The 13,696-nt window shown below is 44.0% G+C and overlaps 1 protein-coding gene across 4 annotated transcripts in view; it reads right to left on the bottom strand.

The window, feature by feature from the left end:
- The window catches only part of LOC119181451 (uncharacterized), a 607,968-nt gene that overhangs the window by 104,576 nt on the left and 489,696 nt on the right, over positions 1-13,696 (bottom strand). The window lies entirely within an intron of this gene.

Below are 13,696 nucleotides of genomic sequence, written 5' to 3'. Positions count from 1 at the left end.
GATGTACAAATAGGGCAGGTGCGCGTGCGGGGGAGGGAGCGCTGAGGTGTTCTGGTAAAAGGGTAGGTTTGAAGAAAGGAAGAAGAGGGAAGCAATGCCAGGAAAGTTGCAGTGTAACTTTGGCAGCTGGTGGTCGCTGTGAAGGCGTGTAAATATTTTAGCATCACCCGAAAAGTTAAAGCATCAAAAAAATTTCGGGGGGGGGGGGGGGTCAGAACCCCCTCAACCCCCCCCCCCCCCCCCCCCTAGTTACGGGCCTGATGTCGGTGACTTGGCGCACCATACGGTACGGACCTGAGTATGGCAAAGTGAGCTTTTCACACAGGCCAGCTGGCCGTGACGGCGTCCAGAGAAGGACTGTGTCACGTTGACTGAAGTGGAGATCATGATGGCACGCGTTGCAGACCGGTCGTTGTCGTTTCTGCTAATCGCTCAGATGCAGGCGAGCAATCTCACGTGCCTACAGAGCTAAAGATAACATCGTGGGCATATTCGAACGTGTGGCTAACGGCAGGAAGGAGCGTGTCAAAAGACAACGTAGCTTCTCGTCCGTACAGGAGGAAAAATGGCGAGAAACCTGCAGTATCATGCCGGGACATAATATAGGCAAATGTCACAAATGGGAGGGCGGATTCCCAATCACGATGGTCGGAAAAAACGTATATGGCTAGTATGTCCGTGATGGTTCTATTTAGTCGCTCCGTGAGTAGAATTACCGTGAGTCTATTCGGCCCTCCCTGTCCCTAAACCCCAGTGCTTTGAAAAACTCTGTGCCATCATCTTGAACTATAGGGTGAAGCCCTTTACAGAACATTATCAAGTGTTCAGCAGTTTTCTCCTCCTCTCCACATGCACTGCATACCGTGTCTACCCCTTTGTATTTGGCCCGATATGCCTTGATTCGCAATACTCCCGTCCTGGCCTTAAACAGTAGAGAACTACCCCGGGTATTATCATAGATCCTTCCCTTTGCAATTTTCTGCTTAAAAGTTCCACAGATCTCTAGTGCGGACTTGTTAATCATGCCAATTCTCCACATGTCAGCTTCCATTTCCTTCACTTTCTTATTAACCGATAGTTCTTTTTGGTTTGGCCACCTGCTGTTTTCTAAGTATTTACCAGTCAATTTCCTAGTTTGCTTCCTCCATTTTGTATCGACATTCTTTATGTACAAGTAGCTGAAAACCTTCCTAGCCCAGCGCTTCTCCCCCATTTCTCTCGATCGCTTCTCAAAATTTATCTTGGTGCTAGCTTCCCTGCCCTCAAATGATGTCAATCTCATATCACCTTGTACTCCCTGATTTGGTGTATTCCCGTGAGTTCCTAAATCAAGCCTACCTATTCCACTAATTATGAAATGGAAGCGCACAACGTAGAAGCAGACGGAAAGACAGGGACAAGCGCTTTCCGAATAAACTTTCAGTTGGTAGTTAGCGCTTGTCCCTGTCTTTCCGTCTGCTTCTACGTTGTGCGCTTCCATTTCATAATTAGTCATGTATCACCAACTCGCCCAATCAACCATTTTGACAAACTACCTATTCCACGTTGCTTAATTTCTAATCTTGCTTGAACTTCTGATCTCATGCACAAGACCGCATTGCCAAACGTCAAACCAGAAACTATGACCCCTTTCCATATTCCTCTCACAACATCATACCTATTGTAATTCCACAGTGCCCTATTTTTCATGACTGCTGCATTCCTGCCACATTTAGTCGTCACATATATTTCGAGCTCCCTAAGGTACTCGGTCCCATTGCTTATCAATACGCCCAGATATTTGTATTTATCTGTTACCTCTAGCGTGACCTCCTGTATCCTAAGCTCACTACCTTCATTATCATCGAAAATCATGACTGCTGATTTTTCCTTACTGAATCTGAAATCTAACCTATCTCTCTCATTACCGCAGATGTTCATCAATCTTTGCAAATCTTCCTTGTTGTCGACCATTAGCACTATATCATCTACATACATCAATGCTGGTAGTGCCTGTTCAATCAGTTTTCCTCGTTTGACGAAAGAGAGGTTGAAGTTAAGTCCACTTCTCTCTAGTTTGGCCTCTAATCCTTGTAGGTACATCATGATTAACAAAGGTGACAAAAGACACCCCTGTCTAAGCCCCCGTTTTACCTCTGTGGGCTTGGATACCTGTTCTCTCCACTTTATAGATACCTTGTTACTTTTATAGATATCCTTTAAAATATTAGTGACTCCATCTACCACACCTAGCGTGTCCAGTATTCCCCACAAGTCCTCTTGAACTACACTATCGTATGCTCCCTTGATATCCAAAAATGCTAGCCACAGGGGCTTGAGTTCCTTTTCTGCTATTTCGATGCACTGCGTCAGTGAGAACATATTGTCTTCCAACCTCCTGTGTTTCCGAAACCCATTCTGCAGTTTCCCCAGCACCCCCTTATTCTCTATCCGTGCCTGCAGTCTTTTCTTTATAATCTGCATCGCCAGTCTGTAACAACATAAGAGATAGCACGCACCATCTGGCGCCATCTCTTAAGCATCAAGCGTACTATTATTGCACAGAAATTCAATTCAATCCAAGCCAGGCCAAAGCGGCAAGTGCGCATTGCAGCGCGTTTTGTATTTTAGAAGTGTGGCAGTTTGGGCTAGTTGGTATGGCATGACGATAGTTATAGCGCGAGAACAAAACGACGACACAGAGACAAGAAGGACACGAAAGACACGAGCGCTAACTTCCAACTGAGTTTATTGCGCAGAGCACGAAAATATATAGAGGAAACAGTAACCATGTGATAAACACCATATGGCACAAAGAGCAGAATATGAGTAAGAAAAAACAAAACAAACAACACAAAAACAGAAGCACTGAAAAACAGCAAAGAAAAATCTAGAAGAAAACGAAACAGAAAGGTGAAGATATATAACTACCTGCCTGCACCGAAACCTTCGAGAAACCTGCATTCCTTCTCGGACAAAGCCACGGAGGGCTTGCTAATACAAGGCACCTGTTCGCGTGCCATCTGCGCGGCCTCGACAATGACTCGGGTGCTTTCATCTCTGTGCTTGTACAGCGTTGCTGTTTCCTTGAAGAGGGGAACACAATTGCACTCAGTGCAGTGCTGAGCAAGAAAACAATCTTTCCCGTTTCTAACATTGTTGGCGTGTTCTCTCAGCCGATCGTTCAGACACCTTCCAGTCGTTCCGACATAACAAGCAGAGAAGTGTACCGAGAAGTGTGAAGGGCAAATAACATGGAAGGTAGGAAGGCTGCAATAGACGATAGATTATGCACTGATGTCACATAGGATGTATGATAAGCTCAGGGGAATGCACATAGATGAAGGTGGCTCCAGAAGTCTGGGTAGTGATCACAAACGTATCAAGCTAAGTTTTGGAAGAGCAGTGAAAGTGGGAAGGAGACAAGATGAGCAACTACAGGAAAATTTTGATTCAGAAAGGCAAATTGAAATAGCCACTAAACAAATTGAGAAAGTAATCACGGAGGATAATAAGACAGTGTGGACATACACGAATCTAATTAGACTCTTTGAGCTAGAGCTTGCTAAGACGCGTAACAAGTCACCCCGAAAAAGAAGACACAAACCCAAAAGTTGGTGGGATGAGGAAGTTAAGAGAGCCATAGCAAAACGTCAGGAAGCCTCTAGGGAACACAGACATGCTAAGCAGCGGGGTGAACCGAGAGATGATGTTGAAAGAAAATGGGAAACCTTTCTAAGCTGTAGAAGGGCTGCATCCCTTCTGATCAATGAAAAGATTAGAAGAAAGGGAACTCAGTGGCTGGCAGAAGTACATAAAAAAGATAGAAAGGCAGCTGCGAAATTTTGGAACCATCTAAACTCCCAAAGGAATGAGACGAGACGAGAGCAGAGTTTTATAACTACAGCCCAAGGTGCCAGGCTAGAAGAGGACGAAGCTATTGAATATATAAGAACAAGGGTGACAGAAAAATTTCAACAAAGAAGTACTTTATGCACCACAATAGACAAGGACGAATCAAGTCGTGCAATGGCTCCATTTTCACGAGAGTGGGAAAGGGCTGAGAAAAGGGTTTCTAGTAGTACATCAACAGGCCCAGATGGCATTCCAATTAGGCTGATAAAGACATTAGGTCCGAAGTCTAAGCAGGCTTTGAGAGAGGCAGTGAGCAAAATAATAATTGATGGTGAAGTTCCCGATGGATGGAAACTTAGCAGGATGAGCATGATCAAAGGAAAGGGGGACAAAGCTGACATAAACAACTACCGTCCTATAACAGTGACATCAGTGGTCTACAGGCTGGCGATGCAGATTATAAAGGAAAGACTGCAGGCATGGATAGAAGATGACGGGGTGCTGGGGGAACTGCAGAATGGGTTTCGGAAACACAGGAGGTTGGAAGACAATCTGTTCTCACTGACGCAGTGCATCGAAATAGCAGAAAAGGAACACAGGCCCCTGTGGCTAGCATTCTTGGATATCAAGGGAGCGTACGATAGCGTGGTTCAAGAGGAATTGTGGGGAATACTGGACACACTAGGCGTGGAACATGTAGTCACTAATCTTTTAAAGGGTATCTATAAAGGTAACAAGGTAGTTATAAAGCGGGAAAAACAGGTATCCAAGCCTGCAGAGGTAAAACGGGGGCTTAGGCAGGGGTGCCCCCTGTCACCCCTATTATTCATGGTGTACCTACAAGGATTAGAGGCAAAATTAGAGGGAAGTGGGCTGGGCTTCAACCTCTCTTTAGTCAAACAAGGAAAACTTATTGATCAGGCACTACCAGCATTAATGTATGCAGATGATATAGTGCTAATGGCCAACAACAAGGAAGATTTGCAGAGATTGATGGACATCTGCGGTAATGAAGGAGATAGGTTAGATTTTAGATTCGGTAAAGAAAAATCAGCAGTCATGATTTTCAATGACAACGAAGGTAGTGAGCTTAGGATAAAGGAGGTCATGCTAGAGATAACAGATAAATACAAATATCTGGGCGTATGGATAAGCAATGGGACCGAGTACCTGAGGGAACACGAAATATACGTGACGACTAAAGGTAACAGGAATGCAGCAGTGATGAAAAATAGGGCACTGTGGAATTACAATAGGTATAATGTTGTGAGAGGAACATGGAAAGGGGTCATGGTTCCTGGGCTGACGTTCGGCAATGCGGTCTTGTTCATGAGATCAGAAGTTCAAGCAAGATTAGAAATTAAGCAACGTGGAACAGGTAGGCTTGCTTTAGGAGCTCACGGGAATACGCCAAATCAGGGAGTACAAGGTGACATGGGATGGACATCATTTGAGGGCAGGGAAGCTTGGAGCAAGATAAAATTTGAGAAGCGATTGAGAGAAATGGGGGAGGAGCTTTTGGCTAGGAAGGTATTTAGCTACTTGTACATGAAGAATGTTGATACAAAATGGCGGAAGCGAACCAGAAAATTGACTGGTAAATACTTGGAAAACAGCAGGGGGTCAAAGCAAAAAGAATTATCGCTCAAGAAGAAGGTGAAGGAAGCTAAGACCGATATGTGGAGAATTGGCATGATTAAGAAGTCAGCTCTAGAGATCTATCAAACTTTTACGCAGGAAATAGCCAAGGAAAGGATCTATGATAATACTCGGAGTAGTTCTCTACTGTTTGAGGCCAGGACGGGAGTATTGCGAACAATGACATATCGGGCCAAATACGAAGGGGTAGACACGGTATGCAGTGCGTGTGGAGAGGAAGAAGGAACTGCCGAACACTTGATAATGTTCTGTAAAGGGCTAGCTTCACCCTGTAGTTCAGGTTGATGGCGCAGAGTTTTTCAAAGCACTGGTGTTTAGGGACAGTGAGGGCAAAAAAGACTTTAAGCGGGTAGAATTAACTAGAAGGAGGTTATCTGATTGGTGGCTAAAGTCAAGGCACGAGTGAAAATTAAACTCTTCACTGCAAAGTACGAATCCTCAAACTCAGTTTTTAAGGAAAAAAAATAAATATAGTTTTGGGTTTATTGAGTATTACGGCTTGGTGGCGCTAGCCACCGCCTGATCTAAAGGGTACAGCCATATCCATCCATCCATCCGTAGAGGCAGCAATTTCTGTTCGAATTAACTAATCGTTTTACACATGGTCTCCTATGCACTGCGGACCCGACTGCGGCGACCATTTTGAATTATCCAAAATTTTGAATTAATGAGGTGTGAATTAACGAGCTTTCACTGTACATTGTGTTTCTCTGTTGATTATCGCAAGCTGTACATCGTGACAAAAAAAGACGTTTATCCGCTTCCTCGCATCGACGACTAACTTGACCGCCTTAGAAACACTCGATATTTTTCATCTATGGATCTATGCAACGGGTAAAAATTGAGGTCGATGAGCGTGAGCGGGAAAAGACTGGAAAGACCTTCATTGCTCCTGACAGGTTCTTCAAATTCAAGGTGCTTCCTTTTGGACTGTGCCCTTCTCCCGCGACTTTTCAACAAATGATGGACCCAGTTTCGTCTGGTCTCAAGTTGCAATCATGTCTTGTCTATTTAAATGACATCGTTGTTTTTCCAGCAACATTTGAGAAACACCTTCAGCGTCTTCCTGCAGTACTTAACGCACTCCGAACAGCTGGCCTGTCGCTCAAGCCTGAAAAATGACACTTCAGCTACGAGGAGCTCAAGTTTCTCGGCCATGTCGTCAACAGTGACAGAATTTACCCAGACCCCGAGAAAACACTGGCTGTCACTGCCTTCCCAACTCCAACGAACAAACACGACGTGCGCCGTTTTCTGGGCCTTTGTGCGTACTATCGTCGCTTCGTTCCGAACCTTTTGAAAATAGTGGAACCCGTACACCAACTCACGAGAGACAATGTTGCTTTTGTGTGGGCCCCAGAACAACACGAAGCTTTGTGCGGGCTACAACGACGCTTCGAGACTCCTCCACTCTTGGGTCATTTCGATAAAAATGCTGACAATGATGTGCATACAGATGCAAGTAATCTCGGCCTCGGAGCCGTCTTTGTGCAATGGCAGGAAGGTATCGAGCAAGTGATCGCCTGCGCTAGTCGTACGTTATCATCGGCTGAAACAAACTATTCTACCACAAAAAAAGGAATGACTAGCTGTCGTGTGGGCTGTAGACAAGTTCCGTCCGTGTTTGTATGGGCGACCGTTCGAAGTAGTCACCGACCACTATTCTTTAAAGGTGCTGTCTTGCAGGCCTCGAAGACCCCTCAGACCGCCTCGCTCGATAGAGTCTCCGCCTACAAAAATTTGACGTCACGGTGGTTTATAAATCGAGACGCAAGCACACCGATGCTGACTGCCTATCTCGTGCCCCAGTCGAGCCGATTCCTACAGACCAAACTGATGACGAAAGTTTCCTCATGGCCGTCACAGCTTCCGACTTGGCTCAGAAACAGCGTGATGACACAGTACTTCGCCCAATCATCGATTATCTCGAGGACAAGCTTAAACAGCCACCTCGAACATTCAGGCGCACGATCTCATCATTTTTTCGCCGTGACACCATCCTGGAGCTTTGATCCCAACGCTCGAATCGCCCTACTGGTCGCTGGTCGTACCACTTGTGATGCGAGACGACATCCTTAAGGTGTGCCATGACGAACCATCTTCCGGGCATTCAGGGTTCACGCACACTCTGGCTCGTATCTGCTACACGTACTACTGGCCCAAATTGTCCCGTACTGTCAAACAGTACGTCAAAACCTGCCGAGACTGCCAGCGTCACAAGACTCGACGCATGAAACATGTTGGTCTTTTACATTCTGTGGAGCCACCCCGAGCACCGTTTCAACAAGTTGGCATGAATCTGCTAGGTCTATTTCTGAAATATTCACCGGAGAATCCCTGGATAATGATTGCGATGGACTATTTAACCCGTTACTGCTAAAACACAAGCACTTTAACGCAGTATGGCAAACGATGTCGTAGACTTTTTCATTCATGCTGTCATCCTCCGCCATGGTGCACCGGCCGTAGTTCTAAACGACAGAGGCACGGCCTTCACCGCCCAACTGATGGAAGAAGTGATGACGCTCAGTGGCACCGTACATCGCCAGACGACAGCTTACCATGCACAAGCTAATGGATTAACAGAACGGCTCAATAAGACCATCACAGGCATGATTTCCATGTATGTCAACGTGGACCATAGAAACTGGGACAGTGTGTTCCCTTTTGTAACTTTCACATATCACACCATGTTGCAAAAAACTACAGGATATACACCTTTCTGCCTGCTTTACAACTGCGAAGTTACTACGATGTAAGACACTATGCTTTTACCAGACACCTTTACAACCACCACTGAAAATACTGACCAGTACGCTCAGCACGCCGAAGAAGCTCGACAATTAGCTCGCTTGTGCATTCGCCCTCAGCAACAATACGATGCTCATATGTACAGCCTTCGCCACAGAGAAGTCACCTACTACCCTGGAGAAAATGTATGGCTCTGGAGTCCCATACGTCAATGCGGTCGCTCTAAGAAACTCTTGTGTGGTTATTTCGGCCATTACTAGGCCCTTCAGTGCCTCAGCGATGTAAACTACGAAGTTATCGAAGAGCCCAGTGCAGGGTTCTACTGTCGTGGTGCCCAATCGGACATGGTCCACGTGGCTAGGATGAAGCCATGTAACTCACGCTGAAGACTTACTTTTGCCTTCATGCATCTGAAAGCATCGAGTCGATGCTTTTGGAGAAGGGGAGTAATGGCACGGGCATGTAGTTGGTTTCTGGCTGTTGCGGGGCTAGTTTCATTATTACTTGTGCGCGCCGAAGGATTTGGGCTGTAGAAAGACGATGACGAACTCACGCTGCTCAAGTGAAGCTGTTCCACTGTTTGCTACAGTTACTTGCACTCATTCTATTACCTTAACAATATCTAAAAGACGAAACGTTAGCCTTTCAATGTGTGCTTAAAACCATGCTATATAACGTGCTCTGGCACATCGGCTATGCTTTTAAAATGTATAAACTAAATTATTATAAATGAGAATCGCAGCATTGTAGGAATGATACAAGGAAACAGTGGCAGCTTAAACAAGAGTTTTTGAATTCAGCCCAGTTGTGCAACCAAGTGAAGTCTACTTGTGTTGACGACGTCACACTCACTGCGGCAGGAATGTGGTTGACGGCTTTATGGCACACTTTTCTGCTATATTTGCAGTCGCCCCCTCCGTTCTCTCACAGTCCTCAATGAATACTCGTTTTTCCTTCTTGTGCTTCCGAAATTTGTTCAATGATTTTAGGATTAAAAACTACCAGAACTGGGTTAGACACTCAAAACACATTAAACTTATAAAATCTTTTGTTGCCCCTATCTCAAGTCAAGCTCTTTCAAAAATGCCAGACAAATTAAAAGTTGCAAAGGTAGTGCCAGTATTTAAAAAAAGGTGATCCACACAGCATTGGCACTTACAAGCGACGCAGTCACTTGTAAGTGCCAACGACTGCGTCACTAAAAGTGACGCAGTCGTTCGACAAGATCAAAGTCGATGGTAAGCTTTTTGTGTGGGACGACACTCTTGGAGCGAGAGTCCCTTTCGCTCCGCAGTGACGATTGCCACCAAACCACGACCGAGCTGATAGCAAAGGAAAGAGTGACTCTGATGTGCCTTCGCTCACGAATTCCAAACCCTTTTCTGTTTTGAATATAAATGCACGAAGTATTTTAAACAAGTCTGATGATCTGGAAAGCGTTCTCACCGTATACGATCCCGACGTCACGGCTGTAACAGAAACGTGGCTAAGTGACGAAATTCCAGACTCGGTAGCGATACCGAGCTCCCACGAAATCTATCGCTGTGATTGGGCTTCAAAAGGTGGGGGTGTGGCACTAATAATAAAAAAAGGCCTGGACTATACCCCCCTTCCCCAACACAAAAACATTGAAATGGCTTGCATTGTTCTTCACCATCCACAACTCAACATCTTTATCGGTGTATTTTACAGACCACCAAATTCCAACATTACAGTACTTGAAGCATTTGCAGATCATGTAGGCGTGTATGCCAAGCGTTACACGCAGATGTTACTCTGCGGTGATTTTAATCTGCCCCGAATTGACTGGGATTCGATGCGTGCCGTTCCTACCTGCGATCATTCCGAACTGCTGCTTGATGTTGTTTTTTCTTGTAAATTAGGCCAAATTGTGCATGACCCTACTCGTGTTTCGACAAACTCAAGGTCACTACTTGACCTTGTCTTTCTTTCTGAATCCGTTCAACGGCTCGGTTTTGATGTCAATGTTCTGCCCGGGATTTCAGATCACGAAATAGTACAGTTTAAAAGTCATATGTTGCCCTCAACTTCGCGGGCAATCATTAAGCCATTTAGAGATTTTAACGGTGCTGATGATGAAAGTATTTTGGACTTCCTCGAACTAGATTTCGACACCTTTAAGAGCAAATACAATAACGGGTATCTCGACGTAAACGGATTATGGTTGCACTTCAAGACGGCCGTGCATACTTGTATTAACAAATATGTCCCACAAAAACAAAGAAAGATTAACCGCCAAAGCACGTGGATTACGCGTGACATAATTCACTTAAAACGTCGTGTTAAGCGTCTCTCCCGAGCGCCCAAAACGCCTAACGTGTTACCTTCCCTAAGGGCTGACCTACGGAAAAAAATCAAAGAATCAAAGTATCACTTTTTTAATGTTAAGATGCACGGTTTTCTTTTCACCAACCCTAAGAAGTTCTGGACTCACATCACCCAAAAGAAAGACCCAGTCGGCAAAATTACAATAAACGACAGGGAAGTGTCCGATGCCTGCTCGATAGCAAGGGCTTTTAATGCTTTTTTCTCGTCTGTATTTGTACGTGCAACCCAGTGCTGCACTAATTTCAATATTCCTGGCTTTGACATTCCCGATATAACTATTACTGAGCCGGGAATATTTTCGGCTTTGCTCAACCTTGACCCTAAAAAGTCCGTAGGTCCCGACAGAATACCAAATGCATTCCTTTACCGGTATGCGGAGTGGTGCTCGAAATACCTTTACATTATATTTAGCGAAAGTCTACTAAGCGGTGTGGTTCCAGACGATTGGAAAACTGCAAAAGTTACTCCTGTGCATAAATCCGGCGATAAACTTTCTGTAAAAAACTACCGCCCCATATCCCTTTTGTGTACAGCCGGTAAAGTTTTGGAGCACTTTATATTTAAACACCTAGTAACGTATCTTGAGAGCAACATGTTTTTTACGAGCAATCAACATGGTTTTCGGCGTGGATTTTCCACGGTTACACAACTAATACACACGACTAACGACATCTCAAAAGTTTTAGATAAGGGGGGGCAAATTGACGCTATATTCTTGGATTTCGAAAAAGCTTTCGATCGAGTACCCCATAGCAACGTGATGTTAAAAATTCGAAACTTGGTCAAAAATGAGAAAATAACTCAGTGGTTGGACTCCTACTTATCAAGCCGGTATCAGTACATTCAGATAGGTGACTCTGCCTCTCACTTGTCATCAGTTGTTTCTGGAGTCCCACAGGGCTCCGTCTTAGGTCCGTTGCTTTTCATTATCTATTTAAACGATTTACAGTTCGACTGTCTGGTGCGTTTCCGTTTCTTTGCCGATGACTGCGTTGTTTATCTCCCTATTGAATCGGTAAATGACCAGAAAGTTCTCAACAAATACTTAACAGCTGTTAGTAATTGGTGCCGATTGGAACATGAGCCTCAACACAACAAAGTGCCGCCAAATGACAATAATGCACAAAAAGTTTCCATTTCAATATGCTTATCAAATTAACAATGTTGAATTAGAGGTTGTTAACGAGTACAAATATTTGGGTGTAACCATGACATCAAACCTCACCTGGAACAAACACATACAAAATATTACATCATCAGCACTGCGCAGACTTTGGCTTCTAAGACACCGACTTCAGCACTGTACAAGCAGAACGAAGACCGTTGCGTACACTACGCTGGTCCGCCCCTTGCTCGAATATGCAGACGTTGTTTGGGACCCACACACAAAGACGGATTCAGCGATGCTCGAACGGGTACAAAAGAAAGCGCTGCGATTTATTCACAACGCATACAGCAGGCGAGTATCCGTGACAGAACTGCGCAAGCGTTCTGACCTACCAACACTAGAGTCCCGCCGTAAATTACATCGACTTAAAACATTACACAGTATAGTCTATGGTTATTCAAAGCTTGACTTCAACACTTATCTCGAATTCAACATGTCACGCCCCACCCGGAACAAGCACAACAAAACAATCCTAATGCCTTTCACGAGAACAAACGCTCACCGTCTATCTTTTTTCCCGAGAACGATAGCAGAATGGAACACTTTGCCACGCGACGTTACTAACTTAACTAATCAAAATGCTTTTTCAACGGCTATTCAAAATTGTGTATGATTGGAAGTGCTGGTCTCGTTCCCCTGTCCTATTGAACTAACGTATTTCACGTGTTATCTTGCTACCATGCCACAACGTACACTGCTTTTTTTTCTTTTTTTTTTTACTTACTGCATTATTGCTTCCCTGTGTACCGCGGACCGTGTTACTGGTCGCGTGTAAACTTTGTGTTTGTAAACTTTGCGTGTAAACTTTGTGCACTGTACCACTCCTGCCCTGGCTGCCAAAGGGTGGCTGGCAGTATTGAATAAACAAAAAAAAGCTCTTCTCTGTCCTTCCCTCCCTAGATAAAATTTTGGAAAAACTGATTGACATAAGGCTGTCTAAATATTTAAGTAAACTTAACATACTTTCTGCTTGTCAGTTTGGCTTTAGGGCTGATCTGATCACTGATGCTGGCTATGCATATTTTCCAGACAAAATTAGGCCATTCATCGATAATAGTAACATCGAAGGATCTATCTTTGTTGACATATTTAAAGCATTCGATAGTATTGAACATTTCATCCTTTTTTTTGTAAACTAGAGTACTAACAGGATGACTGGTCCTGCACTAATGCTATTACAGAGCTTTCACTTTAATAGGTTTCAGGTGGTCTCGGTAAGTAGGTTTACACCTAGTCCCACCCCATAAACTGAGGTGTTCCTCAAAATTCAATTTTGGGCCTCTTATATTTCTAAAATACACTCAGACCTCAATATAATCAACACAGATACGTATAACGAATTATTGCTTATAACCAAGTAAATCAAAGATAGTCTTGTCATAGATACAGTGTTACAGATAAATGTTTATAACGAATTTTGGGATATAACAAAGTTATTTAGGGAGCAGATGTGACTGTATTATGACGTTTGAGTGTATATTAATGACTTACCGCATTGCCTTAGCTATTCTTCATGTATACTTGACGCTGATGACACGAATTTTTCTTATTGCTCGGATTCTGTGACTATGATGTCTAGACTTCAAGCCGAACTTAATTCACTTGATGAGTTGTGCACTGATAATAGATTATTGATTAATCCTTTCAAAACTTTATGCTTTTTCATTCAACAAACAAAAAAATTACCATTCATTCCCCATCTATTTGTCAAGTGGTTAGTCATTTCTTTAAGTGACCTTACATAATTTTCGGGAGTTACAGTTGACACAGACATGAAATTTCACCAGCCCATTCAATTCTGTATGTAGAAAGATTTCATATGATATAAGTGCATTGGTCAAGTGACGAATGTGGCGCCAACACTCTGAAGGCACTGTATTATGAATTCATACAGAGCCATCTCAGTTATGGCATTACATCGTGGGGTAATTCATA

Source organism: Rhipicephalus microplus, unplaced genomic scaffold (genome assembly GCF_043290135.1).
Source record: "Rhipicephalus microplus isolate Deutch F79 unplaced genomic scaffold, USDA_Rmic scaffold_14, whole genome shotgun sequence".
NCBI classification, from domain to species: Eukaryota; Metazoa; Arthropoda; class Arachnida; order Ixodida; family Ixodidae; genus Rhipicephalus; species Rhipicephalus microplus.
This window is presented reverse-complemented; position numbering and strand designations above follow the sequence as displayed.